The 18,403-nt window shown below is 42.8% G+C and overlaps 1 protein-coding gene across 3 annotated transcripts in view; it reads right to left on the minus strand.

Moving 5' to 3' along the window:
- Positions 1 to 18,403, minus strand: part of SCHIP1 (schwannomin interacting protein 1) — a 126,353-nt gene that overhangs the window by 54,089 nt on the left and 53,861 nt on the right. The gene's annotated exons all lie outside the window — the stretch shown is intronic.

The raw sequence follows: 18,403 nt of genomic DNA on the forward strand, positions 1-18,403 counted from the left end.
TTCTGGACTTGCAGATAGTACTCAAGGAAAATATGTGTTTCTGGGGGGATAAAGGGAAACAATTTCTGAAATGCTTCACAGGGTCACTCTGGGATTTTAGGATATATAGAAAGAAACAACCAGCTCTGTAAATTCTTGAAGCTAGCTAATTAATGACACCAAATTAAGAAAATAAACACAATAAAATAAAATTTCCTTATCTATATTACTCAGTTGCTATAGGCAATTTGTTTTGTTGTTTCTTAATAAAATGGCCTGAGCACATAAATGTTAATAAAGACCTGACCAAATTAAAAAAAAAATTAATAGAGAAATTACTAATTAATTTGTACCTATCTAGCTATCCACCTCCTCAAAAACTCTCACTACTAACCACACAGTCTTCATTATGCTTCTGCCAGAGAAAAACAAGTACTTTATCCCTGAGGAATGAAATCAACATGTTTGCCAAGTTTTTGCATCAAGCCCTATCTTAAGGAATGGTGGGAATTTGTGTTAGGAGTATATGGTGATGTATTCATAATTCTGCAAGAACACCTCTGTTGCTTGGAAAGAGAAAAACCCATTTTTAGAAATATTCTTCATTTTTACCGTCTGAGATTCAAACAGGAGAGAAATTTGCTGCCTGAGTTCCACTCCAGGGACACACTTACACGCGTGGAGAGCTTCCTTATGTGTGGAGAGGGGAGTGAAGAAGTGGAAGGTAAGGCCGCCAGATGATCTCATAGGTCTGGATTTCGGCACTGGGTTCACCAGGTTCACCGGTCCCAATGAAAAGTACTCTGGAGATCTAGCCTGCAGAAGCTCACGGCCCTTCTTTGTGGAATACAGGAGAAAGACAGACTGTGGGACCGCACGACTCTTTAGTCCTGTTCATTGTCAGGTTGCACAATGAAAGCTGGATGAACGAAGCAGAAACCTGAGCTAGATCATGAGTCTTCTTAAAAGCAGGATGAAGAAAGAGGACAGAAACTTTCTAGGGAAAGAAACACTATTCAATACATCCTCATCCCAAACTCCGTCCTCCTCTATTGAGTTGTCCACACAGGACAGAGGCAGAGATTTCCAGGTGGGGCTTGTTATACAATCCGCTAGATGAAGGTTCTGGAATCATAAGAACACGTAAGGAAAAGTAGGCCCTAAGAGAAGTTCCTTTTGTAAGGTGGCAAATAAGATGAGATGAAAATCCTATACCTAATAGAGAAGGCATACCCCAGCTTTCCAAGACAGAACAGCTTTAACTTCAAAGGCTGTTAAAACTTGACTCAAGTTACTACATTGACAATCTGTGACCTAAAGACTCAGGAACATGCTTTCAAGCTATAAAGGCCTAAAAAGCCGCTTCCTGGACTCTGTTCTCCTCTGAAAACTAAAAGCTCTGGGATAGATTACATAAGCTCCTAAAAACATTTATCATGTGTTGTTTAAAAAAAAAAAAAAAAAGTCTAAACATGATCCCACTCTTCACAGTTGCTATTCCACAAATAGTGGAAGTGACTCAGAGGTGGCTCTGGGGAGAACAGATTTCTGACAATTGTATCCTAAACCCTGTCAAAAAACCCTCTCAAGCGGTATAAACAAGATTAAAAAAAAAGGTAATATATCAAGCAAGCTTCCCTTTATAGTCATTCATTGGAAAGGACTCTGTGTTACCATTTAAATTATGATTTGCTAGTACAAAAAACTTTAAACAGAAACCAGCTGTTCCAAGAACATTTAAACTAGAATAACTTACCAAACTACAGTAACATTTGTTATTTTTGGACCAAAAGAAATTCTTTTTTCTTCTTAGGTCTATGTAACTTTCCTGCCCATAAAAAGTACAGATTTAGACAGGACTTTAAGAGATAGACTGTTATTTTCCAGATCTGGAAACTGAGGCCTAAGAAAGTTGTGACATACCCAAGAATATAAATGCTCCTCTCCTCAAACATCAACAATAAGGCATCAAAATAAGAAAAAAAAAAAAAAAAACCAGCCAGATTTTCTAGGTTCATATCTAGTGAATATGTTGTTAGTAAACAATGTTAAATGAAGGCTCACTAGATTTGGAGAAATAAACCCTTTTGACTGAGCCAGTGTAGGCTGGCCTCAAAATCAAAATCTGTCATAAAGTGCAAGGTTGCAGTATGGTTCTACCTAAATCTGAATCAAAGTTATGCTTAAAAGGAAGAAAATTTAGAGTATTTCTTGACTGAGCGGTTTTTCTGGGACTGAGCAAACTATGGTGTCTATAAACCCAGAAAAGTATTTTTTTCAATTGTGGCAGTTAATAGCAATAGAATGAAGATTTTTGCGGTAGTGAATGTAGTGACAAAAAGTCATTATCTACAAGTCATGTGAGCATAGAGTTTTAAAGTGAATTATTTGGGTTAGGGACCAACTCAGAAGGAACACGGGGAACTTTCTGGCACAAGCTGTGTGATTTGATAAGGACTTGGCTTACACAGGTGTGTACATTTGCCAAAACTCATTGGATAAGACGTTTTGCACCATATGCAAAATTTACCTGCAAAGAATAAAAAGGATCTGGTGAACAAATTCTGAACTATAGTCAATGATATGCAAGCGCTTGAAATGCATCAATAAATGAGATGAACTGATGGACAGATAGAGACAGTTTGATGGAAAGTTCTGACAAAGCAAATTTAGTAAAACTTTAACTGTAGAATCTGGATGGGGCATACATAGGTATTCACCAAAGAATCATCCAGTTTGAAAATGTTCACAATGAAATTTTGGGAAACAATGAAGTTAGGGTGTGGGGAAGATGAGCAAGGAAGTCATTGTCTTAAGCATTGTCTTAAACTTTTAAGCTTTTCCTTAGGAATTTTGGAAATGCTGGTAGACATTTTTTGGCGCTTTGGGCTATGCTGCTTTCAGGGCAATGGAAGACAAGGAATTATGAGAAAAATCAATCCTGGCCACATTAGGGCAACCAGGTCCTTGAAGGACCTACCAAAGAACACAGTCGGTGTCACTGAGACAACAAATCTTAGAAAATGGCTTTATAGTTCACAAAGTACCGTCCTTGACAGTTCCCTCGATCCTTACAGCCTCGTAGTTCAAACAGATTCCTATTTTGTGCCATGTGAAGAAGTGTTTCTGTCTTCAAGGAGTTTGGTGAGACAAATAAAACAGTATACAAATGATTGTTTAGAATGATGAATGATTTGTGCCTTCAAAGAGATGTCGTCTGCTCACTAGGAATTCTGGAGATGAAGAGAACTCTTTGCTAGGGGACACCAGGAAACTGCAATAATCTTATTCATTTGGTTCACTTCTTGAGTACCTATCTTTTCTATGTCTAGATTCACATAAATTTACTTAGAACTTGGATCTTGGTTGGTTTATTCAGTGCTGATATCCCCAACATCTGAAATAGTGCCTGGCATATAATGGGCTCTCAATAAATATTTTTAACTGAATGTATAAATGACCATGACCTTCAGAACATCACCTCATTTATCGTGGGACTCAGTTTCCTCTTCTATCAATTGAGGATGCTAATTCCTCATTTATTGGATTGCTTACCGGATGAAATAAGAATAGCATGTAAGACAGATTTTTGGTGCTCAGGAGAGGAACAGAAATGGATTTTTCCCCCTCTCCTAATTAAAGGCAAGGCAACAGGTCAAGAGCAAAGAGAGGCCTGAATGATGGGGGGCGATAGAGGGGATGGAAAGGAAAAGACTGAGGGACGCATTGCATGAGACACCATGAAAAATGTACTGATGGATCCAGTTGGACTTGTGAGTAAACAAGACAAGGAGTCACGAGGCTTTGAGAGCACTGCTGGAGTGAAGCTGGTGCTACGCAAAGGAACAGGGAAGTCAGAGGAGGAACTGATTCTGGGGGATTGGGTTGCAGTAATGGGTTCTTTTATTTTTTTCCCATAAAGTTCTAAGTTGAAGGTGCAGGAGGCAACTGGGACTCAGGAGACAAGTCAGGTCAACAGATGGAATTTGGGTGTGTTATCTTTTTTTCTTTCAGGGAAAGAACAGTTGAAGTTGTAGAAAATTAGATGAAGGGAAAGACTATAGAGAAAGAACTAGAAAGAAATAAAGACATCCCTATGGTAAGCACATTAATGACTTCCTAAAGTATCCATGTCATAATCCCCACCTATGAAATGTGAACTAAGGTTGCTAATCAGCTGACCTTGAGATGAGAGATTATCCTGGTTATCTAGATGAGCCAATGTCATCACAAGGGTCTTTAAGGTAAAAGGAGGGGGCCAAAGGGGAAGGAACAGAGAGATGGTAGTGGGAGAAAGGCCTGGCTCTGTGTTGTTGGCTTTGAGAACACAGGAAGAGCTCACAAACCAAGGAGTATTGGAGGCCTCTAGAAGAGGAAAGGCAAGGAAATGGATTCTCCCCTAGAGCCTCCGGAAGGAGCACAGCCCCGACGACATATTGATATTAGTCCACTGAGACTCCTTATGAACTTCCGACCTTCAGAACTACAAGATAATTGTTTGTATTGACCTAAGTCACTAAGTTGGGGTACATTTTTATAGCAGCAATAGGAAATTAATACTAGTCTTGGGTGAAACCTGCATTTAGAGGGCAACAGGAAGCAAAGGGGATGTGGTTAACAGGGTGAGAGGAAAATGAAAACCAATGTAGTGAGGGGATAACTGGGGGTGTTGGCAGAGCTAAATTGCTTCACATCGTTTTCTACAGGGAAGCAGACAAGACTAGTGGGGTGGAAGGTAAACACAACAAGAGCCATTAGCTCTGACTGTTAGGAAGTCCTCGGTTCCTCTTGAGAGAACAGTCTCAGTAGTAGTGTGTTAGGGTGGAAGCCAGGTCATAAATGGTTGAGAAGTTGAAGGACTGAGTAGAAAGCAGTTTGCAAGCACTTCTGTTGATTAATTAGAGCATTAGGGTGGTAGGCTGGAGTGTAGAGTGGAATCAGAGGGGCTGTGGTTGTGGCTGATTTTTAAGATAGGAGAGACCCAAACATATATGTGTTCAGCAGGGAAGGAGCTAGTGAGAAGGGAAAATTGAAGACAATGGGAGAAAATAACCAAAAGGGCCAGGTCCTGGAGTTAGACCAGAAAGAAGCACATGATGGGTCTTTATTCAGCTGTGGACCTGAAGATATGATGAGCAAAGTTATGAAGCAGTGCTGAGTACAGAGGAGGTCATGGTGGTCATGGTGGAGAAAGATGCTGGAGCACATGGGGAGTATCCTCGGGCCCTTAAAGGAGCAGCAGGTGGTTAAGACCTGTAGGGCAGGGAGGGCTAGGGTGGCAGCAGAGAGTCTGGACCAATATGGTGGAAAGCTTTTCCAAGAGATTTTGTAAAGGGTGTTGCTATATTACCTGAGAATATTCAGTTAACGCTATAGAAGAATAAGAAAAACAAATGGAATGAATGAAACTTACGAGGTGTGAAGAAGAGATGATGAATATGTAGTAGTTTGTCAGACATAAGTGAAACTGCATAAGATGGTTAGGGTGAAACAATGAGTAACCAAGTAGACAGAGGCAGCATTCACGATATGTATCAGTAAGTAACCTGGATGTGTTAGACATGGATCAAGCATTTGTGGACACAGAAAGGAATGGAAAGCATAAAGAAGCACCTAATATTCACAACACTCGAAATAACCTGAGGCGTTCGATATTCATTAGATTGTACATTGACTGTCCACTGGTGACATCCATTCTGGCCCTATGTGTCCTCTGCCCAAGAAATGCAAATACAATCCAGAACTGCTCATCAGGAGAGGGGGCGAGCTACAGGGGAAGCCAGAGGGACTTGTCCCTGTGTCTCTGATAAGCCAAGTTGCATGTCATTGGCAGGCACCTCTGTCTCATTGGGCCTCCCTTCTCAAACTTCAACCCGGGTTCACAGCCTTATGATCAACAGCTGTGGCAGAAAGGCTGGATATAGAAATATCGTATAACCCAAGATTCAGGTTATATGGTCCCGTGCCGTATTCTGTGTATGTCAGTATGTCCCTATTTCCTTGCTTTTTGATATGCATTTTAAATTGATTCAATGAACTGTGATTTGAGCATGTTAATTTGGTCTGTGACTTCTGGGATAGAGTGCCTTTAAGGGATTTGAAGGCTCCTGTTACATCAAGGTCATTTCTCACATGAGTTACTTCAAGGTCATTTCTCACCTTGTGTCACTCACATGACAGAGAGAATGCTTGGTATCAGAATATTCCCACATGCTCTCAGGCCCAGAAATGGGAAGTGGAGAAGTATAAAAATGAGATAGGTTATAATTTTTTTATCCTTGAACTATAAGGAACTTATCTGAGTCTCACAAACCATTGTAAACGAATTTACTCAGAAGTTTTGGACTATTCTGACCCTTGTTACCTTTGTTCCAGGCATTAAAAATTAGTTTCCTGAGCAAATAATCAGTGTGAATCAATGGTTGTCATGTTTTCTATTCTTTTTTGAAGTATTAGATCTATTTTTTAAAATGAAAACTGATATGCAAAATAATAGAAATGTTTTTAGAGCAACATAAAATTTTTAGTTCAAATTTAGTTCAAATCTTTACCAATTATATCCTTTATTGAGAACATGAGGCTGTTTTGTTGAACACAAATATTTGAAACTAGAGCTTATAGATGTCAGTGAAAGTTTTAGTCCCACTGTATTTTTACGTTTATTTAGTTTGTTTGATTGCATCACATCAAGAGAATCTGGTTTCACATAGATAAGTAGTTGGAAATGGTAGTAGGCCTTTTTAATAACTTATGTTGCAATTTCTGATAGTCTTCATTGAACATATCTAGAAGCTTGAAAGCAAAGTAATAAGAAATTTATTTCCGGAGTGACTTACTAACAATACAGAGCACCTGCTCACATTTGTCATAAGGAAGAGATAAGAAAACACAGAGTGCCCGATCTTCCAACAGGTCATCACTCTAGAACCAGACCTGTTCATCAGAGAGGTATGGGGCATTCACTCGGCATTGTGCAGTTTAGTCTTGATGAGGGAACATGCCCTTGCCTGGCACAGAACTGTACTGGTCCCAGTGGGCACCTCAGATAATTGTTTTTTCTTGGACATGCCCAGGCATGACTTTTCAGTAAAGCCAGTCCTGGGGTACCACCTACATGGACACATGTAGGGCACATTTACAGGTTCAGTTTTTAAGGACTGTAAAAGACTACTTTGCCAGGAGGGATAAATGAATATGCTGATGTCACAAAAGGGGTGGTGCAAAATACTTCACATAGATACGAGGGAACGAATCACTACATTTAGCCTGAAATGTTATATTCTTCTTACCACAGCTTCTCGAGACCACTCGTCCCCAAAAGCCCAAGGTCTCATAGACAATCTCATTTGTATATGTATTCAGAATTATTTTCACATCTCCTTAATTACCAGTTTGATTTTGGGGGGTGGGGACTGGGGATGAGGTGTTTAGCAGCTCCTAGAACAAGTGCAAGTGAGCCTCCAAAAATATCTCTCGCAACCCTGGGTTTCTACAGACACAGTCTGAAACCTGATGCGTCAGGCAGCACTACAGCAGGCAGCCTCCCTCTCCTTCTAGAATAATGTGATGGTTTATATTTCAATAGAATCTGCCAAAGTGCTTGTTTATTGGACCCAATCCTAGTCCTCTCCCCATAGTATTTTCTGGCCAATGCTGACTGAAATTCACATGCCGTAGAAAAGTAGTAACTGACTCAGATAAATTTGGGTGAAGTCTACATGGTTTCGTCCCAAATTTATGTCAGTTTTTAAGGATCCCTTCTTTTCATCCGTATTTCCCAGCCTTTGGAGTCACAGAGAGCAGTGGTAGGAAATTGAAAGGTAGTATAAACCTTCCAGGACTAACACAAGTTAAAACAAAAATAAAAATAAGTTGGTCTATCAAGAGGAGTCAAGCTAGAACTAGCACAAAGTGCACACGTGTGTGTGTGTGTGTGTGTGTGTGTGTGTGTATGTAGGGGAAGCAGGGGGCACAATCCCCCTGCATCCCTCCAGGTTTTTCAGTAGCCCAGACAGCTTTACCTACCAGTTCACATGCGTGTAGCTACAGCACCACATGACAGAAAAGGCTGTTTATTTCTTCAAGGCGGTGGTGCTTGATTTAAAATTAGGTTAGCAGAGCATTAGGGAAGGGGACTGACCCTCATCTTGAAGAAAGGTGACCTCTAGTGGACAACTGTGTTTTTAAACCTCTTTCAATTGTGACTAGCACTAGAAAACAAAAATTATGTGAAAAGTGTGCTTTATCATTTTATTGATCTTTCCACTTTTTAAAAAAAGATTTTATTTATTTATTTGACAGAGAGAGAGATCACAAGTACGCAGAGAGGCAGGCAGAGAGAGGGGGAAGCAGGATCCCCGCTGAGCAGAGAGCTGGACGTGAGGCTCGATCCCAGGACCCTGAGATTATGACCTGAGCCGAAGGCAGAGGCTGTAACCCACTGAGCCACCCAGGCACCCCAATCTTTCCATGTTTTTAAATACCAATTATAAACATAAATACGTAAGTCTCCAGTTACATTAAGGAAAGTTTAAAGTGCCACTAATGCTAATACATCCACAGTTCCCATCTAGGCTATCTTGATAGTTCTGGACTTGATGGAGCCTTGGACCAGGAGTCACAGACTGTGCTTTTTGCTGGCAAATTCACGTGGGCAACAGCATCATATCTAAGAGACTCCAGTTTCTGGGATGCCTGGGTGTCTCAGTTAGTTAAGAAACCAACTCTTGACTTCGGCTCAGGTCATGATCTCTGGGTCCTGGGATCAAGCCCCCAGTCGGGTTCTGCACTCAGCAGGGAGCCTGGTTGAGATTCTCTCTCTCACCCTCACCCTTTGCCCCTCTCCACACTCTCACGTGTTCTTTCTCTAAAGTAAATGAAAAAAAACTTAAAAAAAAAAAATAGGAGCCTCCACTTTCTAATCTACATGAAACGTTTGGACTCAACCTGTCATCTTCCTGCACCTACTACCCCCACTCCTACTTTCAGGCTGTCAAATAGCTATCATTTAAAATTAAGTTTATTTTATATCTTGAGGTTTCCAAATGAGCAACAACTATATAATTAATACCACGGTACATATTAGCATTGGACATGTCAGCAAAAAACTATTGGATTTCAGTTCAAGGTCTTCTTATACAAATGTAATAAAGATAAAGGCACTGATTTTTTTTTTTCCTTTTTACATTGTGGAAAAAAATATTTCAAAAGCTACACACACTAGATCATCAGTTTTGATGACATTTTAGCTTATTATGAAAATTAGCCACCATTTTAAAGAGATTTATTTCAAAGAACAAAACAAAGTAATGATGAAAAAAGAAACGTGATTTATGTAGTATATCTCTTCTGGAAACTGCTCATCAACTGACATATTTTCTTAGTGTGTCACTGAACACAGGAAAGAGGCATAATTTATGATTAAACTCTATTAATGTAATCTCCAAGGAACTATTAAAATTCTTTAGTGGTACTTAAATCTTATTGTTCCCGCCCCCTCCCCCCAATATGAGTAATGCAGAGATGCTATTAGTTATAATGGGATTTAGTGCTTAAGAGCTTCCTCGGGTATATTCTCTAACTAGCTTTTCTAGGGCCAGTGCAGCAATAATCTGGAATTTACAATCTTTCTAATAGTCGCTTTTCAAAAGGGGGTGTTGGAATGACTTTTATTTGCTAAAGGGGAGGAAAGCAAACATTGGTCCAAAAAGTTTTTCTGAAGTCAGGGCACCTGGGTGGATCAGTGGGTTAAAGCCTCTGCCTTCGGCTCAGGTCATGATTCCAGGGTCCTGGGATCGAGCCCCACATCAGGCTCTCTGCTCAGCCGGGAGCCTGCTTCCCTCTCTCTCTCTGCCTGCCTCTCTGTCTGCTTGTGATCTCCGTCTGTCAAATAAAAAAAAAAAATAATGATAATAATAAAAAAAGTTTTTCTGAAGTGTAATACAGATGCTAGCATGTCATTTAATGATTTCATACACCTACTCTATCTTAAAGCTATTGAAATAAGAAAGTTTCTCATCTTTTAGGAATAAATCTTTCCCAGGATAAAGGTAATGGTTAGGAAGTTATGCTCCTCCAAACACTGGACAGTGAGTTGACTCATTCTCGGTGACGAGGGTTAAAATCCACCATGGATTACTCATAAGCAGGAAAGGTAATCTGCACATTAATCTTAACTCTTCCAAACTCCCTAACTTAAACCAGCTTTCTTCTGCGAATAGCAAAGAGAGCCTCTTTCAGAAACATTGGCTAGGCCAACAAAATGTTCACTTATAAGTCCCTGGTGTTTTCATTGTTTTTTGAGAAAGTCAAGATAGGAATTAGCAGTTCTTTTTGAGGTCCAAGGTGTGGCAGAATCCCTACCCACCTCCTTCTGATACTCAACTCTCCCCTCATCTGAGACCATGGAGTTAGCTTGTTTTCATTCTTAACAGTCAAACAGAGCAAAAGAAGAAGAAAAAACACCCTAGGAAAAGAAATACAATCCATTCTGACCAGACACCAGTGCTTCCTCTCTCTCTCGCACGGCCTCTGACTTCCGTGAGAATGGCATCCAGCAAAAAAGGGAGGCATCTGCTCTACAGATGGCAGTGGACACTTCTACTGATGGTTTGAGCTACCCGTGCTTTGTTCAGAGGTGTTTTTTTTTTTTTTTAAAGATTTTATTTATTTATTTATTTGTTTGACACAGAGAGAGAGAGAGAGATCACAAGCAGGCAGAGAGAGAGAGGGGAAGCAGGCTCCCTGCTGAGGAGAGAGCCCTATGTGGGACTTGATCCCAGGACCTTGAGATCACGACCTGAGCCGAAGGTAGAGGCTTAGCCCACTGAGCCACCCAGGCATCCCTGTCCGAAGGTTTTAAAAATCCAATTTATGTTCCAAAGGAACGAAGTGATCTCTTCCACAGAGCTGTTGCTACAAGTCAGGTGATCAGAGCTTTGGCCTGAGTTTTAAACAGCACTCATTTCCATGCATCCTTTTAAAAAGAAATTAAGCCTCGTGCACACCCCCGCCCCGTTTTCCTATTTGATAATTTTGATAGTTGCACGCTTTTTGATTTAGTTCCCAAGTCATTATAAAAAATTAAGTGCCCGCAGCCTTCCCCTTCGTGAATGAAAAGTACTTCTAAAAGCATAAATCGGATTATATCACATCTTGGTCTAAAACTCCTGGTGCTTTCCCAGCACCACATTAGGATGAAACATTCAGCATGCAATAATAATTCCCTCTCCCTGCTGCTCCAGGTCCTGATCTGCGCTTTGGATTTCTCTGCACCATGCACCCAGAGCTCCCTTTGCTTTGGGTGGACTGGCTGCCTTTCGGCTTCCTAGAAAAGCCAAGCTCGCCACGACCCTAAGCCTTAGCATGCACTATTTCTCAACCTGACCATGCCTCCCTCTTTGCCCAAGTAACTTCTGCTGAAGACTGGGGGCCTTTCCCTAGCCCCGGATCTAAATAAAGTCCTGCCTCAAATTTAGTCGGCACATTATGTTTTCTTTCTTAGCTCTTACCATAATTTGTAACTATCAGGTAATTTGTGGGTTTTGTAATGTTGGTTTGCCCCACTAGGCTGTACAGTCCATATGAAAGCAGGCCCATACCTTCAAAGCCTACCATTATATACCTGGCATATAGCACGGCGCCAGGCATATAAAGCAGGTATTCAACGAATATTTGAATGAATGCATGACATTCTCGAAGTTCTCTCACGTCAGAGTGTTTGGCTTCAGGGCAGGAAGCATGCCTTCCCCCAGCTGGTATTAGCTCAGTTCACTATGGCAGGAAAGCTGGTCAAATGCCCAATTTGTCATCTCCAGACAGTGACGCCTCACCTGGACAGCTGATGGCTGACTGCCAGCTTGCGAGCTCAACCTGGTGAGGTCTTTTGGCAACATTTCCCTCCTCGCTGTGAATTACAGCTTTGGCAGGCTCCATGGGGCCCCCTCACCTGGCTGATGTGTCTCAGGGGGAGGACTGAGTGGGCCAGCTGAAACTGAGGCCAAATAATCGTTTATAGCTCCCCATATAAGGTTAATATGCACTAAGCTGAATCCACTAAGCCTGTGATTTAATTCAAAATCAGTAAGGAGAAAAAAAAAATGGCCTGATGGGTTTCCCCCCTTCTCAACTGGCTACCTTGTGTAATGGATTCTCTACTCCATAGGACAGCCTGGCAAAATAACAAATAATTTGATATTGTTAACTCATGCACCCCAAAGAAGGATATGGATAAGAGTACAAAGTCAGAATCCTCATAGTTAAGGAATGCTAGTGTTCCAGCTCAAGACAATAGGATGCCAAATGACCAGTAGGAGGGTGAACTGAGTTTGTGAAAGATTGACACTTTCTAAAATTTCTTTAAAAAACATTTATTTATTTGAGAGTGAGAGTTCGAGAGAGAGCACAATGAGGGGAGAGGCAGAGGGAGAGGAAGTAGGTGAGCCAGGAACCAGATGTGGGGCTTGATCCCCGGACCCTGGGATCATAATCCAAGCCAAAGGCCGACACTTAACCAACTGAGCCACCAGGCGCCCCTACAGACTGATACTTTAAAATGTGCCCACTCGGGGTTTAGGCTGGAGGGAAAAATGCAAAAAGTATATTTTTTAGCATGCTTACTTTCTTAGAAGAAAACAACAAAATGACAGCAAAAAAGCAAGCAATAAGCTACAATTTAGCCTGCGGCTTTCCAGAAAGAGTTCTAATGTTTAAAAAAGAAATGTTGGATGTGGCTTGAGTCTCTCTGATCCAAACGCTCCCTCTCTGTAGGAAATACTTGCTAGTGTGTATCACAGAATTATCACTGACTCTGATTTCTGCGGTAAAAGAACTATTACCTTGTCAGTATTATAGGCTCCTGCTTGCCCTTGGTGACAAATTTATCTTGAATCTGGGTCAAGGGTGCATAATCCAGAAAGCCCATATGGACTCTTCATTTAACACCAGTCACCATAATCCGGGTTCAATGGTTTAATCTGTGGAAGGGTCTGCTTTCCTCAGACAGTGAGTGCAAAGAGGCAGGTCTGCCGTGTGCCCCCTGATAAATGATGATTCTGTCTATTCTGCTTCCTGGTCCTGCACTGCCCTGCTCTTGTCACCTCTTTCTTACCTAAGGCTACTGTTCTCGAATGTACTCCCCAGAGGAAGTGGATGACTTCTGTAAAGACAAGCGGAGAGGTCCTACTTGCAGGTGTGAAACTCAAGGAAGGATTCAATCTTCTCTTTGGCATGAATGATAATAATTCAGTCATGCTTCACTGGGAGTTAAGAATAACTTTCAGATGTTCAGCTTATTAATACATGGAGGTAATGGCAAGAAATGAAGAATCCTTCTGAAAGTGACGCTTGTTCCTCAGGTTGAAAAAAAAGATTAAAAACTGGGAGTTCATAGGTTTTAGATGAACTCAATTACTTTCTTATTTACAAATGATATGGTTAAGGTGCTTTTCATTATTTTCAAAATCCTCTTCATCACCAAAATGTTGACACATTCATTGATGGGATAACAAATCAAATGACCTGATCCCATCAGCGTCAAGTTTTATCTGTTATTTGCTTTTTTGGGGTAGGACTAGAATAAGAACAGGGCCAGCTACATACTTTGCAGGGCCCTGTGCAAAACAAAAAATGGGAACTCTTTGTTCAAAAATTAAGAATTGCAGGATGGCAATGGCAGAGCATGAAACCAAGAGCCCCATGTGACTGTAGAGGTTACGTGCCATGGTACTCGTCCTGGGCAGGTGACGGAAGAGAAGGGAATCAGACCTACAGTCATGTCGTTTGAGACATGTCTGTCTTGTTTTTGGAAGAAAACAAGAAGAAAACTATGTCGGTTCTTGTTTTTGGAAGAAAAAAGTTTCTGTGACTTTTAGCATGTGAATACCAATAGAAAGACTTAGCTTCCTTTGTTAGGGAGGAGCTCAGGAGATGAAACTGAAGAGGTTGCTGAGGGGGAGAGGAGGAAAATGACCCTTAGGAAGGACCTACCACAGGTCAGCGGCACGGGTCACTGATCTCTCTTGCTCTAGCATAGGACTGATTCTGCACTAGAACCACAGAAACTGAGGCCAATGATGAGTTTAAGCTTAACTGCTTTGAGTTTAGAAAGAGTAGGTTAAGGGATGCAGACATGGGACACCTGGGGGTTTTTGGGAACTCTGGATGGGATTTCTTTCCTGACCCCCATCCTCTGCTTAAGACCACTCACCCCCATTGCTATAAGCTCAAACACCCCAGAACTCTTCCTTTGCCTTCAACACCAGCAGCCTCCCCTCCATTATTTGTCCTGGAGACCAGCCAGCCTTATGGAAGTCTGTCCGCTCTTAGTTATGCCCCCTCAACTCCCAGGTCAATGCTTATCCACCTAAGTGCCTTCTTATATGGTGTCATATAAGCCCATAGAAGACCTCAGACTGCCCCTCAGTCCTCCACAGACCTTCCAGGGGGGCCCTTCTCGGAACATCCCCTTCACTGGCTCTCACAGGAGCCTGAAGGCTCTGTCTCCCCTACAGCTCTTTCAAGGGTGGTTATTTTCTCTCCCACTTCCCTCTTGCCAAGGGCCTGTAGGAAACCCATCTTCCTTTGTCTTCCTTACTACTCTCTTGTTTCCGACTGCCGTTGCTCCTCCCTAACACCCCATTCTGACTCTTCTACCATGAGACTCCTGAACCCACCCCTGAACAGCCCTCCTAGCTGCGGTCACCTGCTCCCAGCTTACCCACTTCGTACATTGAAGAGTCCCTCTCTGACATGAGTTCTAATTTTTGAAGATTTCCATGTCGGCTAGACATCCTTCCAACATCTTGGCCTGTAAGTTCCTTGACTTCCTTCCTCTTCCATTCTGTCTGAGTGACACCAACTCCCATGGTCCTATCCTGACCTTGCCATCAACAACGAGACCTCCAAAATTTTGATCTCAATCCTCTTATTCTCCAACAATTTTGTTTTCTCATTCTAGCCAGCTCTCTCTAGTATTCTAATTCCAATGATTCTTCAACTGCAGCAGGCCCTGTACCCCATACACTGCCCATCCTCAGTCCCATAATGTCCTCCCTTCTCTCCTACACACCTTAGATTCCCTGGGCCCTCATCATAACCAACTTCATACTCAGTTAGTTAGATCCCAACTCTGGCTAATTTAGCTCTTTGCTACTCTGTGCCTCTTTTCAAGCTGATAAATGTGGCGGGAGAAAATTATACAACCACACTCACTTTAAATTCATGACTGCCTACCCCAACTGCGCCCTTGGCACTGCCTGGTTTCCTCTTTATTTCCCCAGTCCATTCATGCTCACACTCTCCTAGACAACCACAATGCTTTCCGAAAGAGTCGTCCAGACTTACTGTCTACATTTCCCTCTACCCTTTATTCTCCTTTGAACACTCTCCAGTCAGTCTTGTCTCCTCCATGCTACTGAAATGGCTACACCTTCCTAAATCCCAAGGTCAATTCCCAGTCTTCCTCATACTAGATCTATGAGCACCATTCAACTCTTCTCTAGTTGGTTTCTGAGACAACATTCTCTTCTGGCTCTTTTCCTATGTTAAAACCTATCCTCTGTTGATCTCTTCCTACTTCTTCCACTTTTAGCTACTGGAGTCCAGTATGGAAGCCACAAGGTATGTGTGGCTACTTAAACTAAAGTTTCAAAAAACTAAAAATTCAGTTCTTTAGTTGCACTAGTCCTGTCTTAAGTGTTCAGCAGTCATTTGTGTCTAGGGGCTGTCATACTAGATGGAGCGCATGGGGAACATTTCCATCACAGAAATTTCTAGTGGACACTGCTACACTAGAATACCCAAGGCTCAGTCCTTGTATTTGTCCTCTATCTGGAACTCACTGTGTTGGAAATGCCATCCAGTCTCTTGGCTGGTGACTCCAAAACTTATACCTCTAGCTTGGACTGATCTCTTAACAGATTCCTTCATCTGACTGTAAACTCGCCATTTCTACTTGTATGTTTAATAGATATATTTATTGTGCTTTAAATATATCTATTTAAAAAATAGATATATTTATTGTGTAGCCCCAACATCTGACTCTCACAAACTCTTTACCCATAGTCTTCTCTGGTTCAGTAAATGACAGTTCCAAGCTTTCAGGTGATCAGGCCTAAAATCTGGGGCTCACCCTTGACTCTTCCCTGCCTCTCACACCTTTTAGCCAACCAGCAAATTTTCTTTGGCTCAGCCTTCAAATATATCCATAATCTGCCCACTTCTCACCACCTCCACTGCCACCATTCTATTCTGGACCACCAACATCTCTCACCTGGATTACTGCAAAGGTCTTCTATCCAGACTTTCTGCTTCTGTCCTTCCAAACTGCCTTACTTGGGTAAATATGTAACAAAATAACCAGAATACCTATAAAAGATAATTTGATTATGATTAGGAAAGTCTGTGTTCTAAGGTGGCCAACCAATCCAGCAGGGGAATCCCAGTCTCAGCCCCAGGGCCATTCCAGGTTGCCCCGTCACCAGCAGGCGCAAGAGAGGCACAGATACAGAAGCAAAACTGTATAAACCACCCCACTTTATTTGTGCTTGGGGCTCAGACCTTGGGAGATTACTCCCTTCTGAGCCCGCTGGCGTTGAATAAACCTCCTATCCTCCAAGATCTCCGAGTGCTGCTTGCTTCTTCCATCAGGCGATCCAGTCCTAACATTTGGTTCCCTGACTGGGAAACCCAACTACGCTGGGCCATTCTTGCCACAGGTTTGGGGGCAGGACGGGGCAGGGATGGAATAAGGGGTCCTCAGGGAGAAGGTGCACCCCACCTAATCTTTGGCAGTCTCCCATCGGGTTGCCTCAGACCGGCCCTGCTCTGCTGTTCCTGCCAGACTCAAGGAGACTTGGCAGGTGAGGACCTGGTCCCCATGTGGGATTCTGTCAGATCAGGGGAGACTGATCACTTCCTAGAGACCTTTTAGAGGTCTCACAGGTGAGGATTCCCAGGAAGGGAATGTAATAACTTCAGTGTGAATGCATGAGTGAATGAATGGCCTGTTTGTGTTTGTGGCGCCAAGGTCTTGGGATCACGGAGTCCGAGTGGGCCCCAACCTATTCCCTTGTGAATGATCTCATATGATCTATGGCAAGCCCTTTGGAGGAGTGCCATTCTGGGGTTTATATGGACTTGCTACGGCTGAGAGGCCCTCAAGTCTTCTCCCGGAGGGTGGACAGGAGGGCATCTGGTGTCTCCTGTGGAGGGGCACCCACTCTTTGTCTGTCTCTGCACCACTGCACCTGGGAACATCACTATGGGGTCAGGGCAGAGTAAACCTATGGTTCTTGAGACCATGATTAAAAATTTCAAGAAGGGGTTTTCATAAGACTATGGAGTTAAGATGCATCCCGACAAATTGAGAACACTATGTGAGTTAGAATGGCCCACCTTTACTGTTAGATGGCCTTTAAAAGGGACATTGGATGTCCCAATGGTTCTTCAGTTGTGGCAAGTTGTAATAGGAGAGCCAGGACACCTTAACCAGTTTCTGTACATCGACTCCTGGCTAGGAATTGCCCAGACACTGCCCCCTTGGGTACGATTCACTTGCAATAGGGAGGAACAGCCCATGGTCTTAATTGGATCCAAGAGGCCTAAAGAAAATCAACAGAAGTCCCAGTCTCCACAAATCCTAGCTGGAGACCCCAAAGATGAACTGATCATGCCTCCACCGTACATAGCCCCAAGACCGTCTACGCCTGGCCCTTAGCTCCAGACACTTCACTGTCATCGGCCTCATTAGTCTCATTGAGGCCCCCAGGCCCAGGGGATCCACTTTCTCCATGACCAGCAGCCAGGCTGTGCCCCAGGCCAGGCACAAGCACCCTCCAAATGCTGGTATAGGAGATGAGGGAATGTGAGAGGCGTGATGAAGACAGGATGGTCCAACCCGGCCGTTCTATAATGCATTATCAGCCTTTCTCCACCACTGACCTCCTCAACTGAGAGACCACAGGCTACAGTAGACCTTATGGAATCCCTCTTCCAGACTCATTGGCTGACCTGGGAAGATTGCCAACAGTTACTCTGCACCCTATTTAACACAGAGGAAAGGAGGAAAATAATGAAAAAAACATGGCTGTACCTAGAAGAGCACACACCAGTGGGAGTCATCAACCCTACTGCCTGGGTTAATATAGCCACACCCCAAGAGCGCCCAGCATGGGACTTCACCACATTTGAGGGACAGGCCATATCCGTCGGTACCAGGAGGCCTCCTCCGGGGAATCTGGGCAGGAGCTAAAAAACCTATGAACATGACTAAGATATCCTTGGTCACCCAAGAGTCAGGGGAGTCCCCTGGGGACTACTACGAAAGACTATGTGAAGCCTACCAAATATAGTCTCCATTGGACCTCAAGGCCCAGCAAAGCCAACAGATGCTAAACATCTCCTTTGTGTCTCAGGCTGCCTCAGA

Source organism: Mustela lutreola, chromosome 2 (assembly GCF_030435805.1).
Source record: "Mustela lutreola isolate mMusLut2 chromosome 2, mMusLut2.pri, whole genome shotgun sequence".
NCBI classification, from domain to species: domain Eukaryota; kingdom Metazoa; phylum Chordata; class Mammalia; order Carnivora; family Mustelidae; genus Mustela; species Mustela lutreola.